This window comes from Phalacrocorax carbo, chromosome 10 (assembly GCF_963921805.1).
Source record: "Phalacrocorax carbo chromosome 10, bPhaCar2.1, whole genome shotgun sequence".
In the NCBI taxonomy this organism is placed as follows: Eukaryota; Metazoa; Chordata; class Aves; order Suliformes; family Phalacrocoracidae; genus Phalacrocorax; species Phalacrocorax carbo.
Window position 1 is genome coordinate 13625674 of NC_087522.1, and position 20778 is coordinate 13646451.

A 20778-nucleotide genomic window follows, 5' to 3' on the forward strand; every position below is an offset into this window, starting at 1 on the left:
AACTCTTCTGCTTAAGCTATCTGATACAAAGACTTTTAGAAACTATCATAGGATCAGACCTTTTTCTTGACCTGTTAAAGGATGTAATCCTATTAAAATTACAAATGGAACAGAATATAGCCTTTATCTTTTTTTTTTTGTAAAGAGATTAACATTAGGTATCATTTCACATACAGGAAACCTGATATTATTCTCAATTTCTTTCCAAAATAATTTTTCCCATTCTTTTCCCACAGTGAAAGAAGTTAAAGTAATCAGCCCTAACACATTATTCAGGATTATCTCCCAAAGCCTTGTCAATAAAGATCAACAACTGTTTACAGAATATCCTAAACATATTTTTTGAATTTTCTTTTTGTGCTTCCCATCTTTTCCAAACAGGCTGATTTTCAGGCCATTCTGCAGACATAATATACTGTCTTGTCTTCCAAAATCGGCATGTATTTATAACTAATAAGAGGCTAGAGATGTTTGCAGAACCATGACCTCAAGTTCATGTGATGTTCAGTTAATCAGTTGACTATACAATGAAATGAAATTAAATTGATTTTTTTAAAAAAAAACTTTCTAAATGTGAGTGTTTCAGCAACATGAAACTCTGCTTTTCTGTTTACCTGTGATCCAGTTTCAGACTTTTCCCAGTTGACAGCCTTCTCCTAAACTACAGGAGACATCTTACAGAACTTTAGGACATCTCTTTTACTGGGCACTAATCTCAGCTGGCCATTCACCAAGTGTTGTTTTAAGTAGAGGAGATTTCTGTGGGTTCAGATAAAATCCTCCAACTCTCTCCTTAATCAACTCTCAGTGTCCTGCTAATGAGCAAACCAGAAGTGAAACTGCCATGGTGCCACATACAGAGTCAACGTTTCACACTGGCTTTTTTTAGATTGCGTATAATCAATCTGGAGTCATATGAACCCACCTGTTTCCTCAGTACCATGAACCTAATACTTATTAATGAAAAAATATAATTCGTTTCCCTTATGGTGGACCCAAAGCCATTTCTATTACATACTGCTTTACATTTCTAGAGTTTAGATAGGCTACCAAACATGACAGCACAGGATGAAGAGATGCTTCACCTAACTTTGGCTATTACAGGACGTTTTGATCACCAGTTATCAACTAAGGACACAACCAGGGTAACAATTTTGGGGTCACGTGGGGTATAGCAATTCCCATGCGGTGCCTCTCTTTAGAAGAATCTATCTTCAAACAGCTTTTTCTGCTACATTTTCAAGCACACAAGTCTGAAGCATACAATATACATTTTTTTTTAAAAAAAAGGTTTCTTAAAGTGGTGCTTTTGCTGTAAAAAAAAACCTAAAGCAAATTTGCTGACTTTATGTTAAACTCCTTTTCCCTCCCAGTTTAAAGTGACCTTTGATGTAAACTAAAATGTGCAAGTGTCAAATTTTATCAGTATCGTATACCAGATATGTGCACAACAGTTTTTCTGGCACTTTCGCCTTCCAATTTATTAAAGGTTGTGTCAGAATGAATTTATGTAAGCAAGGATCAGATTTTATTAGTGGAACATCATTTGCTTTTAATGAATAAGGTTAGTTTAGGAAAATAGCTGATTAACTAAGCTAACATTTGTGAGATGAACTGTTTCTCCTCACTCCTATCACCACTTCTTTTAACCCTGCAAGTAAGCATAGCATACATTACTGGATAGCAAAAAAGTTGTGTTAAGGCTGAGGCCCTGATTCAGCAAAGCAGCTGACAATGTTCTTGTGTCTATCACTTTTCAACACAGCAATATTTGTTAAGGTTCTGTCACTTTAATGGAACTTTGTTAAGTGCTTAGAGTTATGCAGATTTTTTCTAAAGAAGCTAATTCAGCAGACTTTCAAAGACTGTGGCCATTTACAAGGTTTTAAGAACAGGCTAGGAAACAAGATTCCTCCCCTGTAGACAAGGACAGACAGACCAAAGATGGCCCCTGGTCCCAAAGTCTAAATTACAGACTCTTGGAATATCCTGGGGACTGTCCATCAGGAACGTAACTGATCCTTACCAGCAGAGAGATATTTAAACTGACATGGGAGGTCTCCAGTCTATCAAAAAGAAAAGAGATGCTGTCAAGCTCTCCTCCCACATAACAGCTCTTGCCCCTCTTTCAGCAGGCTTGTGGGGACTGCCTTCTCCACCAACAGGGGCAATTTTGATTCCTGTTTTTATCTTCTTATTAGCCAGATTGGAATAAGAAAAAGTGTGCCAGAGTTACGTAATCCTACTTCAAAAATCAGTGCTTGATGACACCATTGTATAGGGCTTGCCAAGCTCTACCTAGGATGCAATAGTAATGAAATTCAATACATCTGTGTTAATTTCCATTAGCATAGAAATTTAAGAAAGTCTTGCTGGAGGTATAGTATTTAGAGCTCACACAACTCTTAGAAATGGAGATCTGTCTGTTCACCTATTGACTGTGAAAGAGCTTACAATTTTTGTTAGACTCCTTCCATTTGACAAGGAGTCAAACGTTTATTTCTCAGCACTTACTATTTAGTCCCATGCATCAGGCTTTGGGGGTGGCAGAGGCACTGCCCTTCCTCTCCCACCCACTTTGCTGGGCACCTCTGACAGCCACAGATGCTCTCTGTGCACTGGAATGTGTACAGACAGACCTGTAGAAGGGATATCTATGGAGGCACCACCCATTACTTCAATACCAGAAAGAGCAGTGCCCCCAAAAAGGCACAGAGCTGTTACCCAGTAGGTTTGCTTTGTTTTTCTGGACACAACACAGTAGGAGGACATTGCAATTTGACAAGAATAAATCCGGATTTTGAGTCTTGTTATTGGATTAGCAAAATTAGGGCAGTTAATGCAGAGTGCCAAACCCATGTAAACTTATGCCACTTTCTGATATTTGGAACAGCTTTGCATGCTTTACGTTGGACCATATGCCCTTAGTAACTCTATAGACTACCTAAACAAAGCTGAAGTAATCTCTATCATGTGCCCGGTCCCATTTGATCCTTTTTTATCCTTATCAGGTTTGTACCCCAAAAAGATCTAGTAGTACACAGATCATCCTCTTTTTAAAAACCACAAAAATCCCTGTTGCAATTCAGACACAGATCTGTCAGACAGGGGTAAATGCTAAAGGACCATTAGGTTTCCCATCCTTAGTCGTTGTGGGCTACAGAGATAATGATCTTCTTGGTCTGGATGTCTCCGAGCTTTTTGGGAAACATTGCTAAGAAAGTTTTTTTCATATGCTTTCCTTTGGAAAGCTTAAAAGAAAGATTTTTAGACAGCTAAGGCACAGTTATAACCAAAATGTACCAGAAGCACATTCAAGATTTGCATAACCTTAGCCAGGAAATGTACCACAAACCCCTGAGACCAGATAATGTGATAACACCAGTTACCTGTAATAGTATCTTTGCTAGGCAACCAGTTATTGACATTCCTTAAGTGTATTGAGTCTAGGCTTAAATCCAAATCAGCTAAGTTCTTAAGGATGTAGTTCCTCCATTTTCCCCAGAGTAGCCCTGCTCATATTAGAAACTAACAACTAGGATTTAGGAAGTACATTTACATTTTTTTTTCTATTAAAAATAAATGTTACTAACACAAGGTTGGTGTCTGCATATAAAGTTGAAAATCCTTTGTGTGTACAAATACCATTTCAGATATTTTCAGTTATATGCAGTATGCGCCTATCCATTCCCATTAATTTGAGGAAGCTGTTGGTGAACTAAACAGCCACTTTCCTCTTCTTTCACAAATATATGAAAGGAAAATAGTCTCAACTTTTTAATGTATGCCCACAAGATAAAAGATGAAAGACTCAGCAACTCAAATCCCTGCTTTGAGGATGCAGAATGCAAGCTAAACCACAAGTAAACAAAACTAAAGGGCCTTTTGTCTATTTTTCCACATTTTTACAGCTCATTGGTGTACAAAGTAGCATCCAGACAAGGTGAAAAAATTCCATCACTGCTGTAATTACAGGATTCCAGCAACACATCACTAAAAATGTCTTCTTTAACTGCTCCTACACTTTCCCACAGTATATAGCCTAAGCTACTCTGCTTCTTACCGTATATATGTACAGACAAAAATTTCCACCCCACACCCTAAAACTGGCCATTGCTACAGCAGTTCAATGCACAGGTTTATTTTAATGGGTAAAGGGATCCAATAGACAGTTGTACTGCGGGCCATGTTATTACACTACATGAAAGCAAATTTTTAGCAAAAGTTAGAAGCAAATGCTGGACAGGTATGAGCCAGTACTACTCTGAGTTCAGTAGAGTAATACCACTTTAAACAGCGACAAGATCTGTCCCATAAGACAATGGTAACTTCAATCATTGAAGTTACCTACTTACACAGAAATACTCATGTCATACTTTAAGATACTTATCTCTCAAGATTGGTATATTAGTCACAAGTTTCCCTATCCATGCCACATGAATCACTATGCTGAATAATCTAGAAGTATATTTCAAATACCACTTTTACCATACTCTTTTTTTACTGATTTTTTTCTGATGGATCATAATGCAATAATTTAAAAGGTACTTTAAATAATAGCTGCACTTCAAAGGATTTTTTTCCTTTTATCTTATTTAAAACTTATTACATCAATTGTCATGTGTCATAATTCAGCATGGATAGTAACATGCTGATGTTTAACAGATAAATTTGTAAGGAAACAATATTTAAGTGTTACCTGTTGCATTCATCCCTTTAACCAGAAATATTTGTAACAGCAGGCTCTTCCACTCTAACAGACTTTCTGTTTTTTAATCATATAGCTGTGTTCTTCACTGTTATTATTAAATCCTAAGGACACCGGTGGTTGTTTTATATGGCCTATATTTGAAATAAAAACTGCAGGACTGAACAGCATTGGCAGCATCACAGATTATAAGCCTTGCTAAAAAAGGTGTCATTCTGCAACCTTGGGTGCTGATAATGCCGTGTTGTTACAAGGATTTCACAGCCAGGAGTCAGGAGATAGAGATTCCCTTTCCAGTTTTGCCCCTGAAGTGTTGATTGATTTTTTGAGAAGCTACCTGATTATCCTCCATTGGGAAGCAGTCCTATTTTATTTCATTATTAGATCCAGAAAAGATATATCCCTGCATTGCGATAGAGGGTGTACTCCCTGCTTGGTTTACCTACATTTCATCAGAATAGAATTTGTATCTTCCTGAAAATTAAAAGACTTATAGATTAATTGTTACCAACTATGATCTTGGAACACCTGTAGGGAGAAACCCAAAGTAGAAGCAGTTGGTGAGTCTGGTTTTGAGAAAGCCACTGCCTACTTCTCACCTACATTTTTTGTCTACTTCACATCCCCCAAATCAGCACCATGATCCAGAAGAAAGATGGCGACATGTGCAGGACAAAAGGGAAGGGCTGCATCTTGCTGTCCTTCAGCAGCCAGAAACTACACCCTGGGAAAACAGTTAAGACTGCAAAACTACCTTTCCTGTGGTATATACTATGAGCTGAAGAAGTTAAAGCATCTTTTTTTCTTCAAAGAGAAAACTACTCACATATAAGTAATTATGCCAGGTCAAACTCAAAGCAAAAGAACATTTAAGCCTTCCATTTCAGCTCCTATCCTCCCCACCCAAAACCAACTGTTCTCACATCCTCTATATTAAGATATCATTGTACACACCATGGGCAGTACCAAAGTTTTAAAGTTTAATAAAAGCATAAAAAGTTATTTCCTTTTTCCATTTAAATTCCACTTTTTCTCTCATTAGCAAGCACAGTTAACTCTCATCCTCCTGCTGACAGTGTCAAGTATTCTTTTTACTGAAAGATCACAGAATGGTAGGGGTTGGAAGGGACCTCTGGAGATCACCTTTTCTAAACCTGCTGCTTGAGTAGGGACACCTACAGCAGGAGGCACAGGAACTCATCCAGGCAGGTTTTGAATGTCTCCAGGGAAGGAGACTCCACAACCCCCCTGGGCAGCCTGTTCCCCTGCTCTGGCACCCGCACAGGAAAGAAGTTCTTTCTCAGGTTTATGTGGAACTTCCTGTGTTCCAACTCGTGCCCATTGCCCCTTGGCCTGTCATTGGGCACTATTGAAAAAAGCCTAGTCCCATCATCCTGACACCCACCCTTTAGATATTTGTAAGTATTGATGAAATCCCCCCTCAGTCTTCTCCAGGCTGAACAAACCCTTTCCTCATAAGGGAGATGCTCCAGTCCCCGATCATCCTTGTAGCTCTCCGCTGGACTTGCTCAAGCAGTTCCCTGTCCTTCTTAAACTTGGGGGCCCAAAACTGGACACAGTACTCCAAATGTGGTGGTCTCACTAGGGCAGAGTAGAGGGGAAGGATAACCTCCCCCGACCTGCTGGCCACACTCCTTTTAATGCAGCCCAGGATACCGTTGGCCTTCTTGGCCACAAGGGCACATTGCTGCATCATGGTCAACTTGTCCACCAGCACTCCCAGGCCCTTCTCAGCAGAGCCACTTTCCAGCAGGTCAGCCCCCAGCCTGTACCAGTGCCTGGGGTTGTTCCTCCCCAGGTGCAGGGCCTTGCAATGGCTTTTGTTGAATCTCACCAGGTTCCCCTCAGCCCAGCTCTCCAGCCTGTCCAGGTCTCACTGGATGGCAGCACAGCCTTGTGGTGTATCAGCCACTCCTCCCAGCTTGGTATCATCAGTGAATTTGCTGAGATTACGCTCTATCCCATCATCCAGGTCATTGATGAATATGTTGAACGGGACTGGACCCAGCACAGACCCCTGGGGAACACAGCTAGTGACAGGCCTCCATCCAGACTCCGCTCCATTGATCACAACCCTGAGTTCTGTTGAGCCAGTTCTCTGTCCACCTTATTGTCCACTCATCCAGCACACGCTTCCTTAGCTTGTCTATGAGGATGCTACGAGAAACAGTGTTGAGTGCCTTACTGAAGTCAAGATAGACAACACCCACTGCTCTCCCTTTGTCAACCCAGCCAGTCACACCATCACAGAAGGCTATCAGGTTGGTCAAGCATGATCTTCCCTTGGTGAATCCATGTTGACTGTTTCCGATAACCTTCTTGTCCTCTACATGCCTGGAGATGACCTCCAGCATGAATTGCTCCACCACCTTTTCAGGGACAGAGGTGAGGCTGACTGGTCTATAGTTTCCCAGGTCGTCCTTCTTGCCCCTTTTGAAGGCTGGAGTGACATTTGCTTTCCTCCAGTCCTCGGGCACCTCTCCTGTCCTCCACGACCTTTCAAAGATGATAGAGTGGCTCAGCAAGAATATCCACCAGCTTCCTCAGCACTTGTGGGTGCATCTCATCGGGGCCCATGGATTTGTGAGGATCCAGTTTGCATAGGTGATCTCTGACCCAATCCTCCTCAACCAATGGGAAGTCTTCCTTTCTCCAGATTTGTCCTCTCTTTTCTGGGGGACGAGATGCCTGACAGCCAGCCGTAGCAGTAAAGACCTATACAAATAAGGCATTCAGTTAACTCCGCCTTCTCTGCATCCTGCATTGCCAGAGCCTCTTCCTTGTTCAGCAGCGGGCCCACTGCATCCCCAGTCTTCCTTTTACTGCTGATGTATTTAAAGAAACCCTTCTTGTTATCCTTGACATCCCTTGCCAGATTTCATTCCAGGCAGGCCTTGGCCTTCCTCATCGCATCTCTGCCCACCCTGACAACATTCCTATATTCCTCCCAAGTGGCCAGTCCCTTTTTCCACATGCTGTGAACCTCCCTCTTCTAGAAGCTCTTTGCTCATCCATGCATGTCTCCTGGCTCCTCTGCCTGACTTCCTTCTCCTAGGGATGCACTGATCTTGAGCTCAGAGGAAGTGATCCTTGAATACTGTCCAGCTCTCTTGGACACCCCACCCCCCGCCTTCCAGAGCCCTAGCCCATGGGATTCCTCCTGGCAGATCCTTGAAGAGGCCAAAGTTGGCCCTCTTGAAGTCCAAGGTTGTGATCCAACTTGTTGCCCTGCTTCTATGGCACAGTATCCTGAACTCAACCATCTCGTGGTCGCTGCAGCCAAGGCTACCCCCAACTCGCACATCCTCAGCCAGCCCTTCCTTGTTCATCAGGATAAGATCGAGCAGCACATCGTGCCTCATCGGCTCCTCCACCACTTGCATCAGAGTTGTTACCTATGCTCTGCAGGAACTTTCTGGATCGTGCATGGCTCCCCGTGTTACTTTTCCAACAAATGTCAGGGTGGTTAAGTGTCCCACGAGGACCAGGGCCTGCGACTGTGAGGCTACTTCCAGCTGTCTGTAAAAGTCTTCATCAACTTCCTCTTCTTGATCAGGTGGCCTGTAACAAACACCCACAACAGTGTCGCCCATATTTGGCTGTCCCTTATTTTTTACCCGCAAGCTCTCGACTTGTTCTCCTTCCACTCTGAGGCAGAGCTTGATGCGTTCCGGTTGCTCCCTCACATAAAGAGCAACTCCCCCACCTCGCCTTGCTGGTCTGTCTTTCCTGAAAAGCCCGTAGCCATCCATGACCACATTCCAGTCATGTGAGCCATCCCATCATGTCTCTGACTGCAGTGAGATCATGGCCCTGCGACTGCACACAGACCTCTAGTTCCTCCTGTTTATTCCCCATGCTGTGTGCGTTGGTGTACAGGCATTTCAGAAAGGTGCTTGAGCACACAGGTTTCCCCGGAGGGGTGTATGAGGACCCACTACAGCAATGCAAACCCTTGAGGTGGTTGGTCTCCTGGTTGCTATTGCATGAGGCCACCACAGCACCTTTATAGCTGCTCAGGTTGTCCTGTCTTATTCCCCCATTGTGTGTGATGGCATTAGCATTGCCAGTTTGTCCTCCTCCCTCCGAGTTCCTCAGTTTAAAGCCCTCCTCACCAAGTTTGCCAGCCTTCTGCCAAAGATTCCCTTGCCCCTTCCAGACAGGTTGTGTCCATCCCTCCCTAGCAGCCTGTGGTTGTTGAAGAACATCCTGTTGTCATAACAGCCAAAATCCTCACGTTGACACCAGCCACGTAGCCAGAAGTTCATTTGTATTATTTGCCTATTTCTAGTTGCCAGTTTTTCTCCAACAGGTAGTATGGAGGAGAAGATAACTTGGGCACCAATATTTTTCACTTGCTTTCCCAGAACTTTATACGTTACACTTTCTGCCAGCCTACACTCTTGTTGGAAGGCTACTCATTTGGAGTTTTCCCAAAAACCAGAGAGGATGAGAAGTGGTTTTCTACATGCCTTAACTAGTTCTAAGTAGAGACGATGATTACTTTACAAAAGGTGAGAATTAGAGGTTAAGCCTGGAAAATAGTCTTAAATTGAAAAATCAGCAACTAGCTTCAGAAACCAAAATTTACAAGTTAGATAAAATAGTTGCAAATATAAGTCAAAGCTCATATTATGCAAGTGAAACCTTTCTAGCAAAGAGCTGAGTACATCTGCATAACATAACAAATTAATGACCTATAAACACAAACATCAAAGAAATTTTAAAATCTTTTCTTTTAATAATCCAACTTCTTTATACATTGGTTGTAAATACGAACACCCTTGTTTAAAACTGCATTTGCCATGTTACTCCTGCAGCATCATTTCAAATATTTTGCAGTTTGGGGAGGTAAGCTGGTCTGAGCTGTGCATTGCACGCCAGTCACAACTGCTCTTCAAGTAAAGCAACTGCAATACCTTTTCAAAATTAGACTTTGTGAAGGGAAAAAGAAAGAGTTGAGATTTGCATGTACCAAAAACATGGTTTAGTTTTATTATACAATCTCCTGTAACACTCAGCTTTCAGTAGTACCTGTGCATTTCTGATTTGGCAGCTTTACTGGTTTTTTGTTTGTATCTTTTGTTTGTTTTTTTTTTTTAAGACTAGCCCTAATTTATGTGTGGTCTGCCCTCCCCCCCCTTTTTCATTCTCATAGAAGTCTCACCAATCCACAAAAAAAAAAAATCTGCTTTTCTGCAAATTCCACTGCTCTTTATTTGTAAAATAAAGGATGTAAAGGCAAGACATAAGGCCTTATTTCATAGTCATTGTACTTAGCAGAAGCATTAATACACTGGACTTTTAGTACTTCAAATTACATATTCTTGTAGTTGGCTTATTTAATTTTCAGTTAAAACCACTTTATGGAACAATTGATCAAAGCTTCTTAAAAAACAATAAACAAACAAAAACCATAACCCTTTCCTACTTGGGAAAATTAAGTTGTTTATTTCCATTACGGCACTGAATATACCTATTCATGCTGACCTGACCATATGCCAATATTTCTTAGTGCACAGAGTAGATGATTCCTTTAAGTCACAACTATTTTACTACTAAAATAGATAAAACAGGTCCCAGCATGCTATCTTACATCCTGTAATTCCTGCAACTCCATAAGCTTACATTGCACAGCTACTGATAGTGAGTGACTCCATTTGTTTTCCAGGTATGCTGTTTCTATCACTCTGTTGTCTTCAATCATAGACTCTCTCAGTAAGGAAACGAGGGAAATGGCAAGAGAATAGGAAGAATTAGTATACTGCGTTACATTAAGAATTGAAAGGCAATGTTTCATTTTGCTGTGATGCTACTCCCACAGCCCCTGGAGAAAGGCTTCTCTGACTCAACTACTTCATATAGCGATTAGGTAGGATTAGGTTTTTCAATGAAAATAAAGAACAATGCACCAGGTGAAATTTGTTCTCTCCGTGTGGACTCAAAGGCCACAGTGCCCCCTTGTTTGCAGAGATCTTTCTGCTCATATCAGCCAAGGGGCAGAACATAGTTATGGCCATGGGATTTTAACTGTTTGCTCCTCTCTCATTTTGGGACCTGTTTAGGTCCCAAATGAGCTTATGAGAACAGTCTGAAATATGACAGCCAGATTATTGTGGCTCAGTGCAGGATCACAGGACTGTTTATTTTGGGTCAGAGCAAATGTTTCTCTAATACAGGAGATGAAGACAGCAAACACTGCAGGAGACCCAGATAGTGTGTCCAACATTCATACTCAGCTTTCTAGAGTCAAAGCAAACCATATCAGTGGGACCACTCGCAGCTATCTCACATATGGGGGTTTCCTGCAGGAACACTGTGCCTCTGTCCAGCACCCTCATTCAGCAAACTGCACTTCACTATCCACCTTGCATATATTGAGCATGCAATGATATATCTGCAAACACCTCCACAGCAGGGACAAGATGAACACCAAGTACAGCCACTCGAAGCACAGCCTCTGAAGCTCAACTGGATTGTTGAAAACGCCCAATTTTAGATAGACTATTTTTTACCCTCTACCATCCAGACGATGTTATAAAGGCTTGGACCTAACTATCAGGTAAAGATTAGACATAACGAATTAAGAAGCAATGCCTCTACAAAGTATTCTATATGTTCTGCCTTCTGTTTGCAGTAATTAAGGTTATTTTTAGGATAAGATTATTACAAATTGTTGAGTTCCTGGTTATCTATGAGCAAAAACCCTGGCAAAGTTGCATTTGTTCTTTTAGCATGAAAAGAGAGCATTAATAACTGACAAGGCTTTCTCTCTTTCCATTTATAAAGGCTTTGTTTGTCTCCCTTTTCTAATGTCTTAAATTATTTTGTTTTCACACTGTTCCCTGCTTGTTAAGTATAACCAGTAAGTGAATTTACCCTTTATCTCAGGCATTCATAGACAGCTTCTTTAGGGAAAAAAGGTGGGTAATGCTGCAGTTACCACATGGCACTCCATTCATTACATATGAGACTGGCCTCCCAGAAATTAAGACAGGTTTTGTTCAGCACATCCAAGTGTGCATTTAAACCTATTGTTTGCTCCTTTTTGCAAGCAGAAATGCTCTAAGTGTCACTTTGCACCTTACCTAAGCCAAGTATTATGTCACCTTCACTAAGTGCATGGGTTGTCCAACTAGGTTTACTTCCAATACTGTCTCAGAGATGAATGGGAAGCAAATCACTGCTTGGTGTGCTTAATCACAACCCTGGCAATCTTCATTCTGCTTTGGTCCAGACACTTAAACATACACCTTCAGAGCACATTGCTGGGCCTGTATTTTAATAATCCTCTAGGAAGCAAAGGATGAGTGATGCTAGGTACCCTCTGGGAAACACTGACATTGACTTGCTGATAGCATTCATTAAGAGCAATGCTTTATTATATTGCCCCTGCTAGGCAATCTCCAGGATCATCATTTGTGCACTGTACAGTGGTTTCACCTAGGAGATACAGCCAAGTACAGCCCAGAAAAGAAATCTACACACTTCTATCATAACCTAAATTCTGTATCACTTTTACTTTGGGCTCCATTATGAGAAGACCTCCATTACATACTGTCCCTTCATAAAGCAGTCATTATCATCCTAGCAAAAATAAAAAAAAAAAAAAAACCACATAAAATTGGCAAAGCAGGGATCCCTTTATTCCACAAAATCCTTTTGGTAGCTTCATAGAATTTGGAATTACTTCTGACCAGCAAAGGAATGTAGAGGGAGAGATTAAAGACCCAGAAGTCAACCAAATGCACATATCTCTGATCATGTGTGTTCACGTTATTTTATTATTAATCTTGGTTGTTTTTATCCAGAGTACATCCTCCTTGATTAAGACATGGTTTTATCTCTCAGCTGAATTAATTATACTTCAATCTTTATAAAGCCAGATATTTTCAATGTGAAAGCCACATAAGACCAAGCTTGTCTCTGGGCTTTTCACTTTCTCTTTTTCCAGATGGACTGTAAGTATTGTGTGTCTATTATTATGGTCTTGGCCCCTGTGAAGTGGGGCAAGTCCTCTAGTTCAGGCAGAAATGCAGAAACACAAACATTCCTGATTCACCATTCCTCTTCTGCTTTCTCCCATAGGATGAAGGAGGCTCACAACCAATGAAGTTCTTGGCACTTTGTTTCAAAGTCCACACTAATCACAAATTTCATCTCTGTATTCAGACCTCTCCACAGTGGTAATGGGAAGTCTAGGTTGTGTTTTCACTTCTAATCCACTTCTCCTTTCATAATTTGCATGATCTCTGCAGAAGGCCAAAGGCAGGCTTTAAAAGGGGAGGGGAGGCTTAAGCATGCTTTTGAAGATGAGCTCACACAGCCCTGGCAGAAATTGCATTCCCATTTCTTTCTGAAGTCAGGGGGTTTGAAGGGCTCTCAGCCTGACTCAGATAAGTGTCTGAGACACCATGAACATCTAATTCAAAACAAACTGAAGTGGATGGTACCCCAGAAAAACTACAGGGTTAATTACTCTAGGTGTTAATGTACTTAGAGTCATGGGGCCAAATAATGTTCCTGCAGTCAGTCTCGGTAACAAAGGAGGGATCAGAAGGGTCTGAGCTCCCCATTATGCTTTGCTTTCAAAGAGGTAGCAATCTATGGATCCTCTAACTTGCAGCAGCCACATCAGCATATGATCATATCACTTTCCAATCCATTAAATAATTCTCATGTTATGTGAAATACACAAATAATGCATTGTAAGTTTTCAATAAAAAATAAATCAATTATACATTCAGAACACAGTATTTAGAGCAAATACTTGGTCAGAGGTTTTGTAGAACAAACTATAACCCAGTGATGTTTCTCATCATGATTCACTCCAGTCCACTCCAAGTTTTTGAATAAAAACATGGAAAGTCCTAAAGACAGAATGACTTGAAATATCCCAAAAGTGGCTTCATTATATTGAAATAAATTTTCTCCAAAGCAATACATTTTGTAGAAATTGAAAGGTCATATCAATATAATCACTGAAAATGTGATCTTTATGTACCAGTGCAGAATCTTAGATATTTTACATTATGTACAAATATTTTATTCAATTCGCAACAGCAACACAACTCAAAAGAAAAGATGCAGTGATAGTCTTGACACCAGAGTTGTTGTAATAACAATAACAATCAGGCTCAATAAACCTGACATTTCAGTTTGTATCCCAGGTTACAAGCTAAGGCCAGGATGATTACTTTCAACTAAGTTTACCTAAGCATACAGTTCTTTGAATTTAGTAGTAGATAAGATCTGCTAAAACTTCGTTCATCATCTGCTCAATGAATTGCATGTCCCTAGTTAGTACTTGTTAAGCTAACGCATGCTTGAATAAGTTGTCCTCTGAATGAGGATGATAGAAGTGGCTATTCTAATTTTACCCATTTGATAGATGCAAAATGTCATGTAAGTGTTGGCCTAAGCAGTCAGCCTGAAGGGAAAATTCTAAATTTATTTTTTCCCTTCTGTTTCTGCTGAAAGTTAAAGCTATAATAAAAACAATGTTGCTGTAATACAATGAGTTTTATTTTAGGTCTCTATTCTTAGATATGCTTTCCAGAGCAGCTATGTTTATGGCCTCTCCTGTGTAACATAATTCAATATCCTTGTTATGTTGATAACTCAGATTTATGCCTCTATCCTATGAGACATTTCACAAATGCAGGCTTAATATTGTTAGCCAGCTTGACGGATGTTAAATCCCCAAATTTACTAAAAGACATCCTGATAATGGCATAGCAATGCTGGTTCCAAACATAAATGCATCACTGTTGTAGTAATCCATTCACTTCTTCCCCACACTCATCGCCACCTGTGATGGCAGTCATATTGCTAGAGAAGCAAAATATATTAGACATCAAGTTAACATTGCCCGATGCACATGCATCACCACATTGAGACAGTCAGATAATTGAGTCCCACCCAAAGGGAAGCTGCATTTTTTCCTTAGGGGTCTCATGCATGCTGTGATCATTGAATGTAGTAAAAACAAAGCCTGAAAAGAATTAGTAAGAAATTAAGAATAGAGACTTTTTGTTTCATTCTGATTTTAAAAGGACTTAAACACTAGGAAGTGATGACTGCGTGACAACCACTTAATATTGACTAGCCTGATAAAATATTATATAACAGCCAGTAACACCACTACCAGATCCCCAGGCAAGCAGCAATCATTCTGTAACTTTGCAGTCCTGGAACTCTTGAACCAACCGCCAGATCAAAGCAAACAATTTTAAAGGAATCCGGGATGCATATGTAAATAGTTTGCTCAATAGCATCTCATTCTTATTCTAACTGCAAGAAGGCTCTGTACCGCAAACAAGGAAAGAAGAACCAGAAGCTGGTGGCATGAAGGCAGACAAAGCATGTACAATAATACAGCAGGAGGCAAAAATGTAGTATTATGTTGAGTCTTTAATGAATGGAAGCAGTGGAAGGAAGAGGTGTGCTGCCAGAAGAAAAAAGACCTGTTTAATTGGTCTTCTGTTTCTCCAAGAGGCTTTGCCCAGCCTTGAATCTGCTGATCCAAGTCTTCAGTAGTAAAAGGGCCAAACTCCTAGACTGGCTTTCTTCTATTCTGTTTAGACACTGCTTAAATACTAGGTCTTTAAAAGAATTTCAGACACTATTTCAAAAACTAAAACCCCACAATTTTATGAACAACTGTGGTCAAAGTTATCAAGTAGAGATGTTAATGACCAGCTGAATAGGAGGTAGCCACCAGCATGAAAAGACTGAATAACATACAGTTTCTGGACAGAGAGTTGCTTCGGGTAAAACTGACCAGCTTTTTATTATTTATTCTTTATTTTTCTGGAGCATTTGTTTCCCTTACAGACCTTTCCAACCATTTCAGTGTGGCTCAGATCAAGAAGTTTGACTCAGCTACTTCCCAGCCAGAGGCTTCAGAAGTCATGCAGTGCCATGAGACTGAGGACTAGCAAGTACCAGTGGATGTGCGGTTCTGGGGATAAATCATGAAAACACCTGGGTAATTCCTTAGTTGTTCTAGTATAAATCAGTTATCTGAACCTAAGCGAAGTGGCAGAAACCTTACTATAACCACTTATAGCACCATGACAGATGGCATTAATGCTGCCTCGACACCACAGCGGGCACTCTATGCCAGAAGTTCAGTTTAAAAATGAGTTCCCTTTGGAATAAAATATTAGACTGGCAAAGAAAAACTCAACTGATGAGCAATTTTCTTGAACCTTAAATGCAAGCTATTACTTCCTGTTATTCCCTACTCTCCTTTAGGTCTGATTAACTATGTGTCCATTTATCCATTGTTGGTTTAGCAGAAACATCAATAGGAGGTGAAATATGAAGAGAGATAGTATTAGATAGTCATATCAAGGAAGTCTCACCTCTGCAGGGTTCCTTTCAGAAAGCTGTTCAAAAGAAGTTCTGAAAGAATAAGTGCGACAAGAGGAAGATATAACTTCAAAATAGCACATGTAGCTCTAAGCAGCATTAAAAAAGTAGGGTACAGGGTGCAGTGTCTAACAGCAATTCAGACCACATAGAAATCCATGATAAATGATTCATGCACTGCAGAGTTGATTAATGACACAACAGAGCCATTTTAGTAACAGAATAGAGACTTATTCCTAGATGAAAGGAATGGGATAAGTTTGCGATACTTACAGAACAAGATTTTATATAATTCTGTAGGGGTCCTCCCCACTTGAGTTGGGTGAATACAGAGCATTGCCCTATCCCTTAGGCCAACAATGTAAATAGCATTAAACTTATTCAGGAAACAGTAAGATTTCCCAGTCCCTGCCCTTGCCTCTTCTAAATCTGAGAGGGGACAAGTAAAAGCAGCATTACAGAAAGCCTCTAACCCAAATATGATCCTGGCTCAGAGTGATCTTGTCTCAGCCTTATGGGATATTTTGCCTAGTACAGCACATTTACACTGTGACCAGAAATTTATGATAATCTCATTCTGGCTAAGAGGTTAGTGCATCATTACCTTACCTGCTGACCCAGTCCACTCATCCTTCAAAGTCAGTTCTAGAGAGTCAAAGATTGCTCTAGCCTCATGTCACTCTTCCCCCCCAGGTAGGCAACCCTTCTCAGGGACAGTCACCGATAGTACCTACTGGTGTCACTTAAGTACTGGAGAAGGAACCAACCCATTGATCTTTGTTAGATAAAGATGATCCTTTGGGTTATCAGCAGGTCCTGTACAGCACACTGCCTTGTTCCTGTATAATGAAAGTCATTTAACTCACTTTCAGATAAATATGGGACCTTTCACTGGCTCAGGAAAAAAAAAAAGAAAAAATCAATTAGGGCCTCTCTTCTCAAAATCAATTAGAGCCAACACCGAGTCCTGGCACTGACCCCTCTTTCAGCTAGAATAGCAGCAGTACCTCCTTCCACTCCCCTTTGCCTGATTTGGTGACAGATATGTGACAAGGGTCTCCCTCTGCTGGGAGGCAGATACTGCACCAGTGGCGTTCAATTCTTGTTTTCTCCACAGCCAGGAGAGCTAGTATTGTGAAAGTCTGACTTCACAGACGATTAGGGCCCTAAATCTGAGCAGAAAAATTCCTGAACAGTAGAAGACCTGTTTCTCCCGCAAAAATCTATTATCCAAGACACAAATAAGCTGTTTTTAGAACAACTAGATTATTAAGCTTTTTCCTATGGCTTGAACAAGTGGAATATAGCAGCTTTAAACTTATCTGCCATCTGAAGATAGTTATTGATTTTTGTTCATCTTGACAGTACATTTCTCTCCCAGGTGCTATATCTTGATGTCCAGCAAGACATTTTTCACATCACTGCAGCCTGTTAAATAAACTATCGGATAGGTAATTCAGAGAAGGGATCTGCGTATATATATACATGCAGTGTGTTAGAGTCAAGTTTTTTAACATTCCTGGACTCTCCAGTAAGTCCAAACTCCATTTGGCATTATCCACAATACTATCGCTATACATTGGATCTTTGCTTTGCAAGCAGTGCTTCTACAGCAAACTTTCCACTATTTAAGTTACTAGTGTTGCTTTACTCCAGCATGAAAGGAAGGCAGATAAACTGTTGATCATTAAAAAGGACAAGGGCCAATTTTGGCAATACGTGAATCCTATCACCATTTGGGGTTAAATTAATCCAGAATTTACAAGAAAACTGATAATACTTCATAATTCATTTTGCTGCTACATTATACCAACACGTTGTTTGCATGAAGAGGCACCTATAATTAATGTCCCTACATCTTCCTGTGCATGCTGTATTTTGCATATGGTATCAGTGGCTAGTTTACAGTAAAACGGTCCTGCATTAACCACTGTGAAATGGGAAGTAAAGCCAGAAAAAACTATTTGTAATCCAGGGAAAGGACATCTATCCCACTGCCAATATCAAAAAATAATTGTTTACTGCCAAATAACATTCTGGCCATGGCTTTGCTGCATATGATACGGTACTGAATTGAGTCTAGGGAAATAAGTGATTAATAGCATTAAGAAGAGCCTGCCAGATATTTATCATTTGGAGCACACCAACGAAAGAGCAAAGTTGCTTCTTATTTTTTGGGAACCATAACTGGGACTTGGAAAATTTGGGTTTAGTTTTATTTTGTCATAGCATTCCTGCATACAGAGCAGCACAGGGAAGGCCTTTTAGTCTTAGTCTTCTGTGTATGAATAGCAAGAGGCATATTTCCCAACTTCACAGTGGTATTAGTAGAAGAAATATTTTAAAGTGGGATTGTGCTCCAATGCTAGAGCTGATGCAACAGTACCAGTAGCTGAGGATGCAATAGGGCATAAGATTAGTTATAGAACAAGCCATGGGAAAATGTATATTTGCAGGTCAATTCCCTTTACACTGGGGCATTCCTACTTCCCACTGTCCTGCCCAGCCAATCTCCTCAGTCGTGAATATGCCAGCTGGTCTAGTGTGGAGCTGGTAACAGCATGTGTTGTTTGAGAACAGCAGGTACTGCTTTGGAGAAACAATAGGATTTCACAAAACAGGAATGGAGGATATCATACAGAAACAGGATTTTATTGCTGGTCTATTTGCTTTACTACAAAGTTTGCAGCGTGGACATACAGTGCCACCTCAAGAGACAAGCTATAAAGCTGCCACTGTTTCTGTAGAAAAGCCTTTTCATAATAGTATACATTTCTCTCCAGAGGTTGAGACCAGAACTTGACTGAAACTTAACTAAAGACACATGTACTACCAAACCATGTTTTTCCTCATTGCTTCCAAGGAACTCCCCAGCATATTCAGTTCCAAAAACTAAACAAATCCCCAACAAAAAAACCCCAGAAGATAGGGAGCTAGAAAATAAAAAAGTGAAAGACACTACTGAATTGATCTTTCTAGTAGAAATATGGAAGAGACCATGTAGATACCCTACATTTATCAGCTTCTACCTTTCCCATATGCAAAAAAGTGCTAAACCATATCCTACATAATATCTCCCAGTATTAGGATTGAAATAATATTTCATTAATGTAAGCATATTTGCACACTCACATACTTAACCAAGTTTGCCTGGTCAAACTAACAACACTGAAGAGCCAATCCCATAACTTTAACATAAAGCAGTATTAAAATTTGTATAGAAGTAAAAAGGAATTAAGCAAGTAGTCCAACTCACAGTCAGGCTTGTTCCTCCCAAGAACAACAAAATACCTTACACAGTTAAGCCGGAAGAGTATTGCATTAGCTTACCTTAAAGAGGGAATATCATTCTCCAGAATAAAGTCCATCTGGAGTTCCTTTCCAGAAAAGTATCACAGACAGTATAGTTTCTCTTTCTGAAACCTCTTTTAAACTATCAAACACAGAAAAGGCTGCTAACCCCTTTTATTTTGCCTTCCTGACCCTGATTGGCCTTTGTCTCACCTGGACCTCCCAGCAAGTGGAGAACTAATTCATATTGGTTTCATCTGAGGTTTGTTGGGCCTGAGTCCCCTTTCTGAGCAAACTGTGGGTGTTCAAACTCAGTGCCCTGTCAGAAAGGCCTTTTCTTAAAATTCCTGTTCCCTTGGTTTTAGGGTGTTGCTGTATATGAGTTGTATTTCTCCAGATTTCTTGTTTGAACCTTCCCCTCCCCACCTTCATTCCAAGCCCTTCTTCTCTTAGCCTTAAAAAACAAAAGTGATAAGAAAGTATGCATCCTATGCAACAGAAAAAATGTTGTTCTCCACAGCCTTCCCCAGGTGAAAAGCACTGAGGCCAAGAATTCTCAGGTATATTCCTATAATCAGTGTGTTCCCTAAAATAATGTGTCTTGCATGGCCTGTTTATATCCTACCATATCTATTCCCCAAACAGTAACACCTTTTTGTAAAACAAACATTCTGGGAATCCTTTCAAGTATTAGCAATGAAACTACTGAACTAACACTAGTATTAACAGTCAATCTGGAGAATGAACCTAGGATCAGAAGTCATCACTCTCTTGTCTGGTCTCAGGCAGGAAAGAAAGCATTGCAGGCTGGATCAGCGTTTCTGGCTGGCTAGGTCTACCTTACATGTCGAAGCCAAGAAATCTGTGTTTTCCTAGAGTGCTCAGTGGCTGCTGGGAGTTGGACTCTTTGCTATTTACTGTGTTCAGTTCCCAAAATTACTGCTCACTTCTGTTAATAGCAACGTATTTACTAGTGGTTTCAGATCAACAAAATCTTTTAGATATATTATTTTTCATTTCAGTTACCAAAGTATGCCTTACTACTAAACTAAAAAACCTACAGAGAATTAATGAAATATGTGCTTGCTTTTTACCCATGCCTGTGGCTGAAAACAAAACCATTTTTGTAAAATAGAACACTGAATGGAAAATAAAGCACAAAATATGCAAGTGGCTTAAAGTATTGAATAGAAGTAACAGAAAACAATTGCCCACAGAGGCTTTCTGCTGTGACCCTGAGTCACAATATATTACCAGAAGACAAAGGGATCTTTAGCAGAATGAATGAAAGACAGGATTACAAACTGCAAGTGACCCTCCACATGATAAGAGTGACAGACATCAGTGGCAGGCAGCAGGGTCTGTGCTGCAGGAATACCAAA

General features: G+C 40.4%; 1 long non-coding RNA gene across 1 annotated transcript in view; it reads right to left on the bottom strand.

Annotated features, from left to right (window-relative positions):
- LOC135315221 (uncharacterized) overlaps positions 1–19533 on the bottom strand; it is a 117565-nt gene extending 98032 nt beyond the window's left edge. The window contains exon 1 of the long non-coding RNA XR_010374673.1: positions 19436–19533. This is a non-coding gene — a long non-coding RNA (uncharacterized LOC135315221). The remainder of the gene's footprint in view (positions 1–19435) is intronic.
- Positions 19534–20778: the final 1245 nt, after the last annotated feature.